The sequence below is a fragment of the Papio anubis genome, chromosome 11, assembly GCF_008728515.1.
Source record: "Papio anubis isolate 15944 chromosome 11, Panubis1.0, whole genome shotgun sequence".
Taxonomy (NCBI): domain Eukaryota; kingdom Metazoa; phylum Chordata; class Mammalia; order Primates; family Cercopithecidae; genus Papio; species Papio anubis.
Window position 1 is genome coordinate 77,309,815 of NC_044986.1, and position 17,728 is coordinate 77,327,542.

At 38.1% G+C, this 17,728-nt stretch overlaps 1 long non-coding RNA gene across 1 annotated transcript in view; it reads left to right on the forward strand.

The window, feature by feature from the left end:
* Positions 1-17,728, forward strand: part of LOC103887493 — an 88,639-nt gene that overhangs the window by 51,143 nt on the left and 19,768 nt on the right. The window contains exon 2 of the long non-coding RNA XR_002524298.2: positions 17,271-17,371. This is a non-coding gene — a long non-coding RNA (uncharacterized LOC103887493). The remainder of the gene's footprint in view (positions 1-17,270; positions 17,372-17,728) is intronic.

Consider the following 17,728-nt stretch of genomic DNA (forward strand, 5'->3'; position numbering starts at 1 on the left):
ATACCCAAAGGATTATAAATCATGCTGCTATAAAGACACATGCACACGTATGTTTATTGCAGCACTATTCACAATAGGAAAGACTTGGAACCAACCCAAATGTCCATCAATGATAGACTGGATTAAGAAAATGTGGCACATATACACAATGGAATAGTATGCAGCCATAAAAAAGGATGACTTCATGTCCCTTGCACAGACATGGATGAAGCTGGAAACCATCATTTGCAGCAAACTATCATGAGGACAGAAAACCAAACACCGCATGTTCTCACTTATAGGTGGGAATTGAACAATGAGATCACTTGGACACAGGGCAGGGAACATCACACACCAGGGCCTGTCGGGGGTTGGGGGGCTGGGTGAGGGATAGCACTAGGAGAAATATCTAATATGAATGACGAGTTGATGGGTGCAGCAAACCCACATGGTACATGTATACATGTATTTCTGTGTATCAAATCTGTACGTTGTGTATGTGTACCCTAGAACTTAAAAAGAAAAAGAAAATGTCATACATATACACAGTGCAGTACTACTCAGCCATAGGAATGAGATTCTGTTACTTGCAACAACATGTATAGAGCTGGAGATGGTTATGTTAAGTGAAATAAGTCAGGCACAGAAAGATAAATATTGCATGTTCTTGCTTACTTGTGGGATAGAAAAATCAAAGCAATTGAACTCATGAACATGGTAAAAGCATGGTTACCACAGTCTGGGAAGGGTAATGGGAGGCTGGGCCAGGGCAGAGGTGGGGACGGTTAATGGGTACAAAAAAATAGAAAGAATGAATACAACCTATTAGATCCCTTTGGTCTATAGTGCAGATTAAGTGAGTGACTATAGTCAATAATAACGTAATTGTACATTTAAAAATAACTAAAAGAGTGTAATTGAATTGTTTGTAATAAAAGGATAAATGCCTGAGGGAATGGATACCCCATTCTTTATGATGTAATTATTTCGCATTGCATGCCTGTGTCAAAATGTCTCATGTACTCTATAAATATATACACTTACTTGGCACCCATAAAAATTAGCAATAAAAATATTTAAGAAAAGAAATGCTCTGTAGTCATGTACTGCATAAGAACATGTTGATCAATGGATTGCATATGTTGCAGAAGCCCCATAAAAGCATAATACTGAATTTTTGTTGTGTCTTTTCCATGTTTAGATGTATAAATACTTACCATTGTGTTACAATTGCCTACAGTATTCAGTACAGTAACATACTATCTAGGTTTGTAGCCTAAGAGCAACATGCTATCCTATATATCCTAGGTGTGTAGTAGGCTATACCATCTAGGTTTAAGTACACTTTATGATGTTTGTGCATATAATTGCCTAAAGGCGCATTTCTCAGAATGTTTCCCTATCATTAGCTGACAACACATGACTGTGTGTGTATATATATGTATACACAATATACAGATGCAACATATATGTATGCAGTGGTCCCTCCTTATCTGTGAAGGATCTGTTCTAAGACTCCTAGTGGATGCCTGAAACTTTAGGTGGTACTGAATCCTACATACACTTTTTAAATCTATAGCATACCTACCTATAATAAAGTTAAATTTTTAAATTAGACACAGTAAGAAATTAACAATTAAAAATGAAAAGTAATAATTATACAATATAAAGTAATAAAATTACATGAATGTGGTCTCTCACACACACACACAAAAGATCCAATTGTACTATGCCTTTCCCTTCTTCCCATGATGTGAGAAAATATACTGCCTACATGATGAGGTTCAGTGAGGTGAATGACGTCAACATTATGTGGGAGCATTTGGTTACTATTGAACTTGAACACAAGTGTTTCAATACCACAACAGTCAATCTGATGGCTGAGAGGGTTAAGTAACTAACAGACAGGAGACATCTACAGCATGGATAGGCTGAGTAAAAGGGATAACTCATATCTCAGGCAGGACAGAATTTTTTCATTTAATATTTTTATACCATGGTTGACCACATGTATCTAAAACCATGAAAAACAAAACTGTAGATAAGGGGGGGACTACTGTATAAGATATATATCTGTATATATAATTTTATTTGAATTTTTAGTTATTTAATGAAATCCATATTCTTATTTATTTTTTTCTCTCTTCTCTCAAAAGCTGAGGGAATATATAATGTTTCCTACAATGATGGTAATTTTGCCAATTTCTGTTTCTATTTCTTACAAAGATTGTTTTATCTATTTAAAATATAGCAAGATTTTTTTTCCAAAATGGCAAATTAGAGGCTTTTTGGTGCCTCAGCCATTTGGAAATAACGATATAATGTATAAGGTCAACTGTGTGAGCTTTGATGCAAGAAGGAAAATGGGAATCCACTGGAATTGTGAAGGACGCACGAGGTCCTGGGGAGGAGAACATGGGCAAAAAGCCCCTGTGACGGCATCCAGTTGATAAAAGTGAGTGAAGCTCCAGCGTGTAAAAGAGGCAGATGAGCCTCCCTCTGTGACTCACCTTTCCTCTGGGGATCCAAGCAATCCAGGCTAAGGGAGAGCACTTTGTTTCTCCCAAGCCATGGAACTAACTCGGAGAGAGCCTTAGAAATGCTGTGAAAGAGAAACACTGGGAAAAGCTGCAGGCATTTCCCCAGACCTGGGATGCTGAGCAGGGTGCCATTTTTAACCCAGGAGCATACAAAGTTAGTCATTCTTTGGTGACCTGGCAGCATGGCTGTGTAGTCATTTTAGTTTGCAGCCAGAGATTGGAGCACTTGCTCTAGTGTGGGGCAGATCTCGTGAGACCCATTCACTATCACAAGAACAGCACAGGAAAGCCCCTTCCCCATGATTCAGCCAGAACTGTGGAAAATGCCTTAGTAGTAGGCACTGGAATTGTGTTATTCCCTGTTGTAGGCCTGGGGCAGGAGAAAAGTTACTACAGCAGCAGTTGCTCTTGGATGACAAGACTGGGAGCCAGGACCAGCTTAGTGACTTGGAATAGATCTGCATTAGTCATTCTGGGTGCCCCAGCCTGCTTCCCTGAGATTGTGGTGCAGCAGGTTCCTCTCTGCTCCACCTCCAGGCAGAATTTGAGGCATTCAGAGCATTCGATTTTCTAGACCAGCACCCTGGGCATTCCCACTCTTCATGGACATAGATAATGGTGCAGTGGGGCCCTTTCCTCTCTACCCACAGGCAGAAATCCAGACATTTGGAACACCCAATTGTCTGGACCAGCAGCCTGACCCTCTCCACTCTTCCTCTGCATAGAGTGTGGTACAGCATGGCACTGTCTACTGATTGTAGGTCAGATTTCATAGCCCAATATAAAACCTGCCAACAAACATGTATAGGAGTATAGAAACAAACCCAGAAGACCCTACTCAGCATTCTCTATATTTACACTACATAGGGAGAAAGGGAAATGGAAAGAAGAAAACAATACTATAGGGAAAGAGAGAAAAGGAAAAAATTCCTACCTGCATGAAAATAATTACAAAAATGGAAAATGCTAACATCTCCCGATGAGATAGAACCAGAGTAAGAATTCTGGCAACATGAAAAATCTAAATGTAGTACCACCACCAAAGGATAACACTAGCTCTCCAGCAGTGGTCCCTCATGAAAATGGAAACTCAGAAATGAAAGATGAAGAATTCAAAACATGAACTGTGTATTAGTCCATTTTCATGCTGCTGATAAAGACATATCCCAGATTGGGCAATTTACAAAAGAAAGAAGTTTAATGAACTTACAGTTCCACATGGCTGAGGAGGCCTCACAATCATGGTGGAAGGCAAGGAGAAGTAAGTCACATCTTACATGGATGATGGCGAAGAAGAGAGAGAGCTTGGCAAAGAGAGAGCTTGTGCAGAGAACCTCCCATTTGTAAAACCATCAGATCTTGTGAGATCCACTCACTATCACAAGAATAGCACAAGAAAGACTCATTCCCAGATTCAGTCATCTCCCACTGGGTCCCTCCCATAACACGTGGGAATTATGAGAGCTAAAGGTGAGATTTGGGTGGGGACACAGAGCTAAGCCATATCATCGGCCCCTAGCCCATCCAAATCTCATATCTTCACATTTCAAAACCAATCATGACTTCCCAACAGTCCCCCAAAGTCTCAGCTAATTTAAGCATTAACTGAAAAGTCCACAGTGCAAAGTCTCATTTGAGACAAGGCAAGATCCTTCCACCTACGAGCCTGTAAAATCAAAAGTGTGTTAATTACTTTCTAGATACAATGTGGGTACACGCATTGGGTAAATACACCCATTCCAAATGGGAGAACTTGGCCAAAACAAAGGGGTTACAGGCCCCATGCAAGTCCAAAATCCAGTGGGGGTGTCAAATCTTAAAGCCCCTAAATGATGTTCTGTGACTCCATGTCTAACATTCAGGTCATGCTGATGCAAGAGATAGGTTCCTATAGTCTTAGGCAGCTCCACCCCTGTGGCTTTGCAGGGTACAGCCTCTCTCCCAGCTGCTTTCAGGGGCTGGTGTTGGCTTTTCCAGGCACATGGTGCAAGCAGTCAGTAGATCTACCATTCTGGGGTCTGGAGGACAGTGGCCCTCTTCTTACAACTCCACTAGGCAGTGCCCCAGTAGAGACTCTGTGTGGGGACTCCCACCCCTCATTTCCCTTCTGCACTGCCCTAACAGAGGTTCTCCATGACAACCCTGCCCCTATAGCAAACTTCTGCCTGGGCATCCAGGCATTTCCATACATCTTCTCAAATCTAGGTGGAGGTTCCCAAACCTCAATTCTTGACTTCTATACACTCACAGGCTCAACACCACTGGAAGATGGCAAGGCTTGAGGGTTGCACCTTCTGAAGCCATGGTTTGAGCTCTACAATGGCTCCTTTCAGTCACAGCTGGAGCAGCTGGGACACAGGGCACCAAGTCCCTAGGCTGCACACAGCATGGGAACCCTGAGTCTGGCCCACAAAACCACTTGTTTCTCCTAGGCCTCTGGGCCTGTGATGGGAGGGGCTTGTGCAAAGGTCTCTGACATGCCCTGGAGACATTTTCCCCATTGTCTTGGTGATTAACATTGGACTTCTCTTTAGTTTCTGCAGCTGGCTTGAATATTTCCTAAAAAATGGGATTTTCTTTTCTGTTGCATTCTCAGGCTGTGAATTTTCCAAATGTTAATGCATCTCTCAATTTTTTTTTTACACTGTTTCCCTTTTGAAACTAATGCCTTTAACAGCACTGAAGTCACCTCTTGAATGCTTTGCTGCTTAGAAATTTCTTCCACCAGATACCCTAAATCCTATCTCTCAAGTTCAAAGTTCCACAAATCTCTAGAGCAGAGGCCAAATGCCACCAATGCTTTGCTAAAACATAACAAGAGTCACCTTTGCTCCAGTTCCTAAAAAGTTCCTAATCTCCACTTGAGACCACATCAGCCTGGACTTTATTGTCCATATTGCCATCAGCATTTTTGTGAAAGCCATTCAACATGTCTCTGGGAAGTTCCAAACTTTCCCACATTTTCCTGTCTTTTTCCAAGCCCTCCAAACTGTTCCAACCTCTGCCTGTTAGCCAACTCCAAAGTCACTTCCTCATTTTCGGGTATCTTTTCAGCAACACCCCACTCCTGGTACCAATATACTCTAGTAGTCCTTTTTTATGCTGCTGATAAAGACATATCTGAGACTTGGCAATTTACAAAAGAAAGGTGTTTAATGGACTTACAGTTCCACATGGTTGGGGAGGCCTCACAATCATGGCAGAAGGCAAGTAGAAGCAAGCCACATCTTATGTGGATGGGAGCAGGCAAAGAGAGCTTGTGCAGAGAAACTACTGTTTTTAAAACCATCAGATTTTGTGAGATCCATTCATGGGAAAGACCCACCCTCGTGATTCAATCATCTCTTACCAGGCCCCTCCCAAAACGTGGGAATTATGGGATGAGATTTGGGTGGGGCTACAGATGAGATTTGGGTGGGGACACAGTGCCCAACCATGTCAGACTGCAAGTAGTTTGATGAGATCTAAGACAAGATTGGGAATCAGCACAAAGAAATTTCTAAAGCAATCCAGGAAATGAGGGAAGACATAAACAGAAACCTCACATAAAAATATTAACCTTTACTGTAAATGGTCTACATGTCCCCACTTAATAGTCACTGAATGGCAAGTTAGATAGAAAAACAAGACCCATCCATCTACTGTCTTCAAGAGACTCACCTCACATATAACAACACCTATAGGTTCAAAGTAAAGGGTTAGAGCAAGGCCTGTCATGCAAATGGAACACATAAAAATGCAGGGTTTGCTATTCTTGTGTCACATAAAACAGTCTTTAAGCCAACAACAGTGAAAAAGGACAAAGGAGGGCATTCCATAATAATAAAGGGTTCAGTTAAACAAAAAGGCTTTACTATTCTAAATATATATGCACCCAACAATGAAGCACCCAGATTCATAAAACAATTACTACTAGACCTATGAAAAGACTTAGACCACCAGACAATAATAGTCAGGGACTTCAACACCCCACTGACAGCATTAGACGGCTCATAGGGGGAGAAAACTAACAGATAAATTCTGCATTTAAATGTGACACTTGATCAATTGGACCTAATAGACATTTACCGAAGACTCCACCCATCAAACACAGAATATATATTCTTCTCATCTGTACATGGAACAAATTCCAAAATGTTCGGCCATAAAGGAAGTCAAAGTCCCAATAAATTTTAAAAAATTGAAATCATACCAACCATACTCTCAGATCACGAAAATCTAGAGGAAATGGATAAATTACTGGAAATAATCTCTCAAGATTGAAGCAGGAAGAAATGGAAACCCTGAACAGCCCAACACTGAGTCCCAAAATTAAATCAGTAATAAAATACCTGGTCAGGCACAGTGGCTCATGCCTGTTACTCCAGCACTTTGGGAGGCCAAGGCAGGTAGATAACTTGAGCTCAGAAGTTTGAGACCAACCAGGGCCACATGGCAAAACCCTGTCTATGCAAAAAACACAAAAGTTAGCCAGCCCTGGTGGCATGGATCAGTAGTCCCAGCTACTTGGGACGCTGAGTTGGGAGGACTGCTTGAGCCTGGGAGGTTGAGGCTGCAATGAGCCATGTTTGTGCCCCCGCATTCCAACCTGGGCAACAAAGTAAGTCCCTGTCTCAAAACAAAAACGAAAACAAGCCTACCAACCCCCAAAAGCCCCAGACCAGATGGATTAAAAGCCAAATTCTAACAGACAAAGAAGAGCTGGTACCAATCCTACTGAAACTATTCCAAAAAATCAAGGAGAAGGTATACTTCCTTAACTAATTCCATGAAGCCACCCATTCTGTGATCCCTGATACCCAAATCTGGCAAAGACACAAGCCAATATCTCTGATGAACATAGAAACACCAAAGTCCTCAGCAAAGTACTAGCAAACTGAATCCAGCAGCACATCAAAAAGTTAATGAACCATGATCAAGCCATCTTCATTCCTGGGATGCAAGAGTGGTTCAACATATGCAAATTAATTAATGGGATTCACCTCAGAATTAGAAACAAAAACTATATCATCATTTCAATAGACACAGAAAAAGTTTTCAGTAAAATCCAACATCTCTTCATGCTAAAAACCCTTAAAAAACTAGGCCTCCAAGGAACTAACCTCAAAATAATAAGAGCTATCTGTGACAAACACACAACTAACATCATATTGAATGAGCAAAAACTGGAAGCATTCTCTTTGAGAACTGGAACAAGAACAGAATGCCCGTTCTCACCACTCCTACTCAACATAGTACTGGAAGTCCTTACCAGAGCAATTAGGCAAGAGAAAGAAATAAAAGGCATCCAAATAGGAAAAGAAGCATTTAAACTATCTCTGCTGATGATATGATTTTATACCTAGAAAACCCTAATGGTTCTACCAAAAGGTTTTTGGAAGTGATAAATGACTTCTGTAAAGTTTCAGGATACAAAATCAGTGTACAGAAGTTAGTACCATTTCTATACACCAATAACATTCAAGCTGAGAGCCAAATTAAGAATGCAATCCTGTTTATAATAGCCACGAAAAAATGCCTAGGAATACATCCAACCAAGGAGGTGAAGGATCTCTACAAAAATGACCATAGAACACTGCTGAAAGAAATCACAGATGACACAAACAAATGGGAAAACATTCCATGCTCATGGATTGGAAGAATCAATATTGTTAAAATGGCCATCTTCCCTAAGCAATCTACAGATTCAATGCTATTCCTATTAAACTACCAAGGTCATTTTTCACAGAAGTAGAAAAAAAACTATTTTAAAATTCATATAGAACCAAAAAAGAGCCCAAGTAGCCACAGTAATCCTAAGCAGAACACAAAACAAAACAACCAACCAACCAAACAAACAAACAAACAAAAAAAACAATAAGAAAAAAAACAAAGCCAGAGACATCATACCACCCAACTTCAAACTATACTATAAGGCTACCGTAACCAAAAAAGCATAGTACTGGCAAAAAAACAGACACATTAACCAATGGAATGGAATAGAAAACCCAGAAATAACACTGAACACCTACAGCCATCTCATCTTCAAGAAAAGCTGACAAAAATAAGCAATGGGGGCAAGGACTCTGTATTCAATAAATAGTGCTCAGATAGCTGGTTGGCCATAGGCAGAAGAATGAAACTAGACCCCTACCATTTACCATATATAGAAATTAACTCAAGATGGATTAAAGATTTAAATGTAATACCTCAAACTACAGGAATTCTATAAGAAAATCTAGCAAACACCATTTTGGACATCAGCCTTGGGAAAGAATTCATGATTAAGTCTTCAAAAACAATTGCAACAAGTAGACCTAATTAAACCAAAGAACTTCTGCACAGCAAAAGAAACTATCAACAGAGTAAACAGACAATCTACAGAATAGGAGAAGTATTCTCAAAGTACGCATCTGACAAGGTCTAATATCCAGAATCAATAAGAAACTTAAACAATTGAACCAGCAAAATCCAAATAATCACATTAATAATGGGTGAAAGAAATAGACACTTCTTAAAAGAAAACATACACATAGGCAGCAAGCCTATGAAAAATGCTCATCATCACTAAGCATCAGAGAAATGCAAATCAAAACCACAGTGAAATACCATCTCACATCAGTCAGAATGGCTAGTATTAAAATGTGAAAAAACAGCGGATGCTGGCAAGGCTGTGGATAAAAGGGAACACTTACGTACTGTTGGTAGGAATGTAAATTAGTTCAGCAACTGTGGAAAGCATTCTAGAGATTTCTCAAAGAACTTAGAACTATCATCAGTCCTATTACTGGGTATATACTCAAAGAAAAATAAATTGTTCTACCAAAAAGACACATGAACTCATATGTTTATTGTAGCACTATTCACAGTAACAAAGATATGAAATCAACCTAGGTGCCCTTCAGCAGTGGATTGGATAAGGAAAATATGGTACATATCTACCACAGAACACTATGCAGTCATAAAAAAGAAGTAACTGTGTCCTTTGCAACAACATGGGTGCAGCTGGAGGCCATTATCCTAAGTGAATTAATATGGAAACAGAAAACAAAATAAACATGTTCTCATTTACAAGTGGGAGATAAACAGTGGGTATTCATGGACATTAAGATGGCAGCAATAGACACTAGAGACTCCAGAAGAAAGGAAGGAGGGAGAGGAGAAAGGATTGAAAACCTAACTATTGGGTACTATGCCCAGTACTTGAGTGATGGAATCAATTGAAGCCCAATCTCAGCATCATGTTTTAAGGAGGTTCTTGTAGACATAGGGTCTATACTAGTTTCTCACGAGAAGAATATGTGGGTAATTCAGAGAAGGTGAGTAGGTGAATGTGATGTTCGAACTACAGATTGAGGGAGGTTTATATTTTTCCAGGTTGTCCAGCAGGAGGGAAAAATATTTTAAAGAGCAACTGACTCCCCGTGTCAAGGCCTTTTGGGGAATGGTATGTTGTTTGGGGTGGCTTATTGAAGAGTAGAGGTACAGAAAGAGTTGGAACAGGTGAGAGGTGGGTTTGCTGTTCACAGGGCAGAGAGAGAAGAGTGAATAGTCAGTGGCTCTTCAATATGTGGAACAAGCTGTCATGCTGAGCTGTGTATCATGATGTTTCAGAGCAGAATAGAAGAGAGATTTACCATCACGGCGGAAGCAGAGGTACTTGGTTTCGAAGATGAGAAAACTCAAGTTCTGAAGGAAATGGAAGCTGGCTAAGGTCACACAACTGTGAAGTTTTGAGCTGAGATTTTAACCCCGGTCAGTCTCACTGGAATGGAGCCTCATCAAGGCAATGCCCTGTGGTGGTAGAAGGTACATGGCCAAGCTGCAGGAAAGGGACACAAAGGAGAGAAATTCTTGTGTTGGATAGAGAAATGGCCATCTGTGAAGCCATTTTTGGGGGGATGGATGTCTGATGCGGGTGCTAGGGTGGAGGCACTGCCGGCTGGGCCAAGGTCCTAGAACAAGTGTACTCACAGTCATACCTTTGGGGTATAGGTGCCAGAAAAACATAACCATTCAATAGAGTAGTTAGAGTGTTTTTAGCTGCTTGTTAAGAGCTTACTACTGTGATTATGAGGATTTATACAACCATCATTCAGCATTTTAATTTAAACCCTGGAATGTACATGAGATGACAAGCCCCCTTTCCTATGAATGCTCTAGAGGAAGGTGACATCAGATGGGAGGAAGACAGCACACAGGAGGTGTGAACTAAGAGTGGAGATGTGGAAACTTGGTCTGAAAGATCTAACGTTTTGGGAGTGGGTAGCAGATGGAGTTGTAGGGAAATGTGAGTAGACTCTGGGAACCTTAGCATCTGGTGAGGTTGGGAGGTTGGGGCAAGATCTTTATAAGAGATTTCCACCTTGAAAAATTCCCCATAGTAGGTGCGACCTGAGAACAGCGTGGGAAGCATTGTGACAGACACTGGGCTGTGAAGTCTCCATCCTTGTTACCATGGCATCTGCAGAAATGTTGTACTATCTACAATAGCCTCCTGAGAGGTTCAGGGGAAATAAGAAAAATGTGGTTATGCTCTGACTTTGGTTTGTATCATCCTCAGATGCAGAAAAGTGTGGATGGATGAATAATTCAGGCAGAGCCAAAAATCAACTAGAGTAAACAACAACAACAATGAACTCACAATGATGAGTATGCCAAAAGAACACAAGAACCAATTGAAAATGTTTCCAGCGCCCAAAGTTAATCTGAGTAAATACATAAATAAAGCAATGTTGAATTATAAACCAAAGTATAAAATAAATATTCATGAATTCATACTGATGTAAATAATGATTAAATAAATGAGTGGAGAAGAGACAAATGTCTCATATGGAAGAGTTTACAAAATTTATATAGATATTTCACCCTCAAGGAAGTGGAGCATATTCCTCACTACTTCAGTATGAGGGACACACATGTCCTTCCAAAGAGTAGTAGATGAAAGGCAGGGAGAACAAGTTTACACTTGAGAAGCATACAAAACACTGTCTCACTAGGTGAGCAAGGTTAACATTAAAAGTGATAAATTATGTTGATAGTACCACTTATATGATGTCATAAGAATGGTACTTACTTCTGTGGTCTTCCTTCCCCAAACTCTTAACTCCACCAGTCTAATCTTGAGAGAAATGTTAGACAAAGGAAATTAAGGAACATTTTACAAAATACCTGACTAGTACTCCTTAAACTGTCAAAGACACCAAAAACAATGAAAGTCTGAGAAACTGACACAGTCAAGAGGAGCCTAGGGAGACATAACAACTAAGTGTAGTGTGGTTCCTGGATGGCATCCTAAAACAAGAATAACATTAAAACTAAGGAAATCTGAATAAAGAGAAGGGACTTTACTTAACATTCGCCAATGTAATTATATATCAACATTTATCCACAAATTATAACTAACATATCATACTAATGTAAGATGTTAATAATAGGGGGAAACAGGTGTGGAGTATATATAATAGCTTTACTTTTTTTGGCAAATAGAAAACTGTTCTAACATGAAAGGTTTATTAAAAAATAAAATGACAGCTTTTGCCATAACATATGAATAATTACACTAAGTATAAATGGTCTAAGTCTACCAATTATAAGACAAAGATTAATAGGATGCAAACAAAAAAAAATGACCCAACTGTATGTTGTTTAAAGAAATTTATTTCAAATATCACAATATAAGTAAGTGAAAGCAATATAGTAAGCAAACATTAATTGAAAGCAGGAGTAACAATATTAATATTAGATAAAGTAGACTTCAGAGCAAAGAAAATTGTCTGAGATAGAAAGGGATATTATTTAATGATAAAAGGGTCAATCTTTTGAGAAGACATAGCAATCCTTATGTTTATTCACCTAATATCAAGGCTACAAACTATATGAAGCAAAAAGTGATATAACTTAAAGGAGAAATAGGCAAATTTACAATTATAGTTGGAGTCTTTAAAATCTCTTCTCAATAACTGATTAAACAACTAGACACAAATTCAGCAAAGATATATAGAACAATTCAATGCTGCCAACAACCAACAGGGTCTAATTACATTTATAGAACACTCTACCCAACCACAGAAGAATACACAGCTTTTTCAAATTACAACAGAGCATATTACCAAGATAGAACATATCCTTGGCCATAAAACAAACATCGACACATTTAAAGGAATCAAAACCATAGAGACTGCTTTCTTTTATCACAATGGAATCAAATTAGAAATCAGTTACAGGAAGACAGTGAGAAAATATCCAAGCACTTGGAAACTAAACAACATACTACACAATAATCCATGAGTCAAGGAAGAAGTCTTAAAGGAAAATTTAAAAAATACATTGGACTGAATAGAAATGAAAATGCAACATCTAATGTGGTATTAAGCTAAAACAATGCTGAGAGAGAAATTCATAGGACTAAATGCTTATGTTAGAAAAGGATAAAGTTCCAAAATCAATAATCTAAGTCCCCCAAGAAACTTAAAAAAAAAAAAATCAAAGTAGACCTAAAGCAAGTAGAAGGAAGAAAATAATACAGATAAAATTATAAATTAACAAAATTGAAAACAGAAATTTTTTTTTTAAATCAATGAAACAAAAAGCTACTTCTTTGAAAATATCAGTAAAATGTGCAAACTTCTAGCATGACTAAAAAAAGATGACACAAAATGCTAATATTAAGAATGAAATAGCAAATATTACCACAGATTTCTGAAGGAATGGAAAGAATAGTAAGGAAATACTGTAAAGATTTTTATACCCATCAATTTAGCAACTTTGAAAAAATGGACCAATCCTTAAAAACGCAAACAACCACAATGCATTCATTATGAAATGGATAATTTAAATAGATTTAAATAGCCATGTAATTATTATGGAAATTAAATTCATAAGTAGATACCCCTCAAAAAGAAATCTCCAGGTTTAGATGATTTTACTAGAGTATTTTACCAGATGTTTAAAATAGAATTAACGTCAATTCTACAGAGTCTCTGCCAGAAAGAGAATAATCTTTTATGAAACCAGGAGAACATGATACCAAACCAAATAAGACAAAAAAAGAAAACGACAGTCTATATCCTTTGCAAAAATAATGCAGAAATCCTTACTAAGACATTAGTGAATATAATTTAGCAATATATAAAAAGAATTATACACTATGACCAAGTATGCTTTACTACAGGGGTCAAGGTTGTTTTAATATTGTAAAATTAATAATAAAATCATATTAACAGGCCAAGAAACAATAACATGATTTTATCAACAGATTCAGAAAGAGCATTTGACAAAATCCAACACCCATTCATGACAAAAACTCTCAGAAATCTGGAAATAGTGGTCAATTTTCTGATCTTGATAACAAATATTTACAAGAAAACTTATGGCTAACATTATAGTTAATTACTATGACTAAATGTTTTTCCCCTAAGAACAGAAAAAGAAAAAAGCTAAGAATATCTGCTCTCCAAACTATCACAAGGACAGAAAACCAAACACCGCATGTTCTTACTCATAGGTGGGAATTGAACAATGAGAACACTTGGACACAGGTTGGGGAGTATCACATACCAGGACCTGTCATGGGGTGGGGGGAGTGGGAAGGGATAACATTAGGAGATATACCTAATGTAAATGATAAGTTAATGGGTGCAGGACACCAACACGACACATGTATACATATGTAACAAACCTGCATGTTGTGCCCATGTGCCCTAGAACTTAAAAAAAAAAAAAAAAGAATGTCTGCTCTCACCACTGCTATTTAGCATTCATGCTGGAATTTCTGGCCGGCACAATAAAGCAAGAAAAAAAAAAAAAGCATACAGATTAGGAAAAAAAAAAAAAGAAACTGCCCCCGTTTGCAGATGGCATGAATGTGGAAAATTCAATTAACCAAACTCCCTTAGAATTAATTAGATAAGTTCAGCAGTCTTAGGATACAAGATCAACATGCAAAAATCAACTCTATTTCTATATTCTAGCAATGAACCTGTTGAAACTGAAATTAGAATACCATTTAATCATTAACCAACCAACCAAACAAAACAAACACAACTTAGTTGAAAACCTAAAAAAAATGTCCAGGACCTTTATGCTGTAAACAACAAACTGCTGATACTAGAAACAAACAAACAAACAAAAAATCTAAATAAGACATACTGTGTTTATGGATTGAAAGAGTCCGTAAAATAGAGATGTCAATTATCTGCAAATTGATATTGAGGTTTACTAGAGTATTCTCTTCTTCCTGTGTTAACTTCATTTCAAAGGGGCTAAAGACCCAGACAGCAACTTCCTGCCTTACTTCCACAATCCTAAATTTTTAGCATATTTTTATAGAAATGATTATGAAGAAGAGGACAAAGAAATTCCTCTGTATCCCAACCTGTAATTTTTCTCAAAGTAAAAGAGTTGGAAGGCAAAGTTTCCCTCTCAATAAAGTTATTTAAGATCAAGTCGGAAACCCCTTGGTGGTGGTGGAGTGGAGGGAGTTATGACTGTTCTTTGACTATCCTTCCCATGTTTATCTGATCCCTGAAAGGTAATGATAATCTGAAACATCATCATCATCACCATTATGATAGCCGCTTTTGCTATGGGCCCACAACCTGTGCTAACTACTAACCCCATAAGGCCAAGAGAACTTACAAAAATTGCTCAGATTCATACGGATTGTTAATAGCATCAGGAAAACTCAAACTTGGGTTTCCATGACTACGAAGCCAGTGACCAACACCAGTGGAAATCGTTAGAAATATAATTGTATTTACTTTTATCTTACCTATTTCTTCTGTCGATTTCTATTGTTCGCTATAAAATTACATAACATTAACATGATTGTGTATTAAATTAATAAATAATTAATGGAAAGTGAGATTAATTAATTTAAAGCTAGATTTTAAAAGGTTTCCTTTGTACAAAATTATATAAAATCTGGAAAGCCACTCTAAACTGCACTCTCCTGCCCTCTTTATGCTGGTTTCTGTCCTTATATAACTCACCTGTATGTGTCATCCATCAACACCCCAGTGATGCGTAATAATTCTAATATGCAAGGTCTGTAAGTGAGAAAGCTGAACATTATGATTAAATGGCTCTACATCTCCATTTTTCAAAATGTGTTTGTTAACATGAAGCAGAACAATTTTCTGCACCCACCTTAGAGGCCCTACTGTATAGTGCTCTCCTATCTGAGTTGTTTTCTTCAATATTTGGTGTGATTAACAGTGGGGGTTAATCACACTCAAAACAACATACTGCTTTGGCATCTATCCTATGAATTCCTGAAGCAATGAAAGTCAGAAAAACATTGTCAGGATAGGGTCATAATAAAAGGCCCTATTGAATGCTGTTCTCCTGAGCCTGTAAATTCAGCGAAGTTTATTGTTCTGCTCTTGAGTCCACAGATTATGCTGTTTGATTTAAGGCACTAAAGAAGCAGTCAGTTTGAGCAGCAGTAAAATTTCTGCAGAATAAACAAACTCATAAACTGGCATTCTACAGCTTCTTTCTGCTGCACTATTTCGCCATGGTTGTTTCACTTCAGGATTACGGCAGTGAAATGATGCAAAGTACAGACTGACTTGTAGGATTTAAAAAGACAAGATTAGCATTTCGACAATACCTAACAAAATATCTCCTAACTTAAAAATTTTCAGAATATTTGAATGATTTATCACTTTTTGTGGTAATAAACACAATGGTCCAGTGGTATTTTTAGTGACTTGGGCAGCTTTGTGGTCTGTGAGCAAGTACATTTCAAGCGATTACTGCAAAAGGACTGTGCTGTTCTTGGCTACTGTTGTGATTAATTGATATTAGCCAGGAAATGCTCAGCGGAAGGTAAGAGATTCTGGCATAAATGTGGCACCATAATTTGTAATTGGTGTGTGTCTTCCCTATATTTCCTTAGCATTCTTTTCCTTTTAAGCAGCTACAGGGCCCTTTTATAATTCAGCATCTGTGTAAATCTGAGATTCTCTAGTCTTTGGTAAAAGCCCAAACCTTCTGAAGAGAGACTATAGGTGTCCCAGAAGGGTTGGAGTAAAAGAGAATGACTGAGAAAAATGAGAAAGAGAGTCAAGTTTTCTTCCCCAGCCTGAGAAGGATATGAGCAGCCGAGAACAGTGCTCAGCATTTTGACTGTGCACCAGGAAGGTGGGAAATGGTTAGTTGGCTATGGTAAATATTAAGTTTACTAGGCTCAGAGCCCAAGTGTTCACAGCCCAGCCCAAGAATCTATGTCCCAAATGTGTCAAAGGAGCACCAGAGCCACTGAAGGAACCTTATGTGTGCAAAGCCAATAAATATGTTGGTGGTTTCCAGTGTGGACAGATGGCTGGTGACTGGAATGGTATTCTCAGTGCCTTTAAAATGTGCCTTGAGGACAAGCCCAGCACATTTAGCTTGGGAACTGGAAAATGATTGGAAATGATTTCATCAAATCATGATGAAAGCTTGCATGCCAGAATTTGCAGGTTGTTGTTCACATCAGCTATAAGATACTCAATTCTTATGCCCTTAAGATCTGCAACAATCACTATCTTCCTACAGACATTCACTTCTATGATAATAATTTCCAAATCTCTTGTAAAATACATATTTTCTGTTGTACCTTGGATTCCACTTATGAAACTTGGTTTATGCTCCATTTCAAAATACTTTGTGGTATTCTTTTTGATATTGCTTGCATTATGTAAGTATGTATATTGGCTGCTTTTAGCATTATTTATCTCTGCCTTTTACTGGAGAGTCTGATAGCTTATTCTGTTTATTTCCCAGTACTTGAAAAAGAGCCATAAGAAGCAGCATGAGGGGCTTATATTAACATACACATACTGACACTGAAAAGAGCAGAAGAAAGGCAAAAGATGAAGACCAAGGTTGTTTTTCTATTATAACCTAGAGCATATGTGTTATAGTGGGTGTATCACATTTCATTGAATCTATCTAAGGTATTGTTGACTGTACAGTCATTATTTTAGGTACTAATAAGAAAGAAAATATGCTGCCAATAAAACTGATACAATGCTTTCTTATCACTTAAAAATTTTATTTTATACTTATTGGAGGAAATCTTACAGCTACTTAACTATAGCCTTTTATTGTATGTCACTCTTGTACACGCATAAAAAGAAAGTAAAAGTGAGATAAACAAGTTAACCTATTCTGAAGCTTCTTCACCTCCAGCATCTAACTTTCCTGAATTACCTTCTAACTCAGGGTCATCAAATTCATGG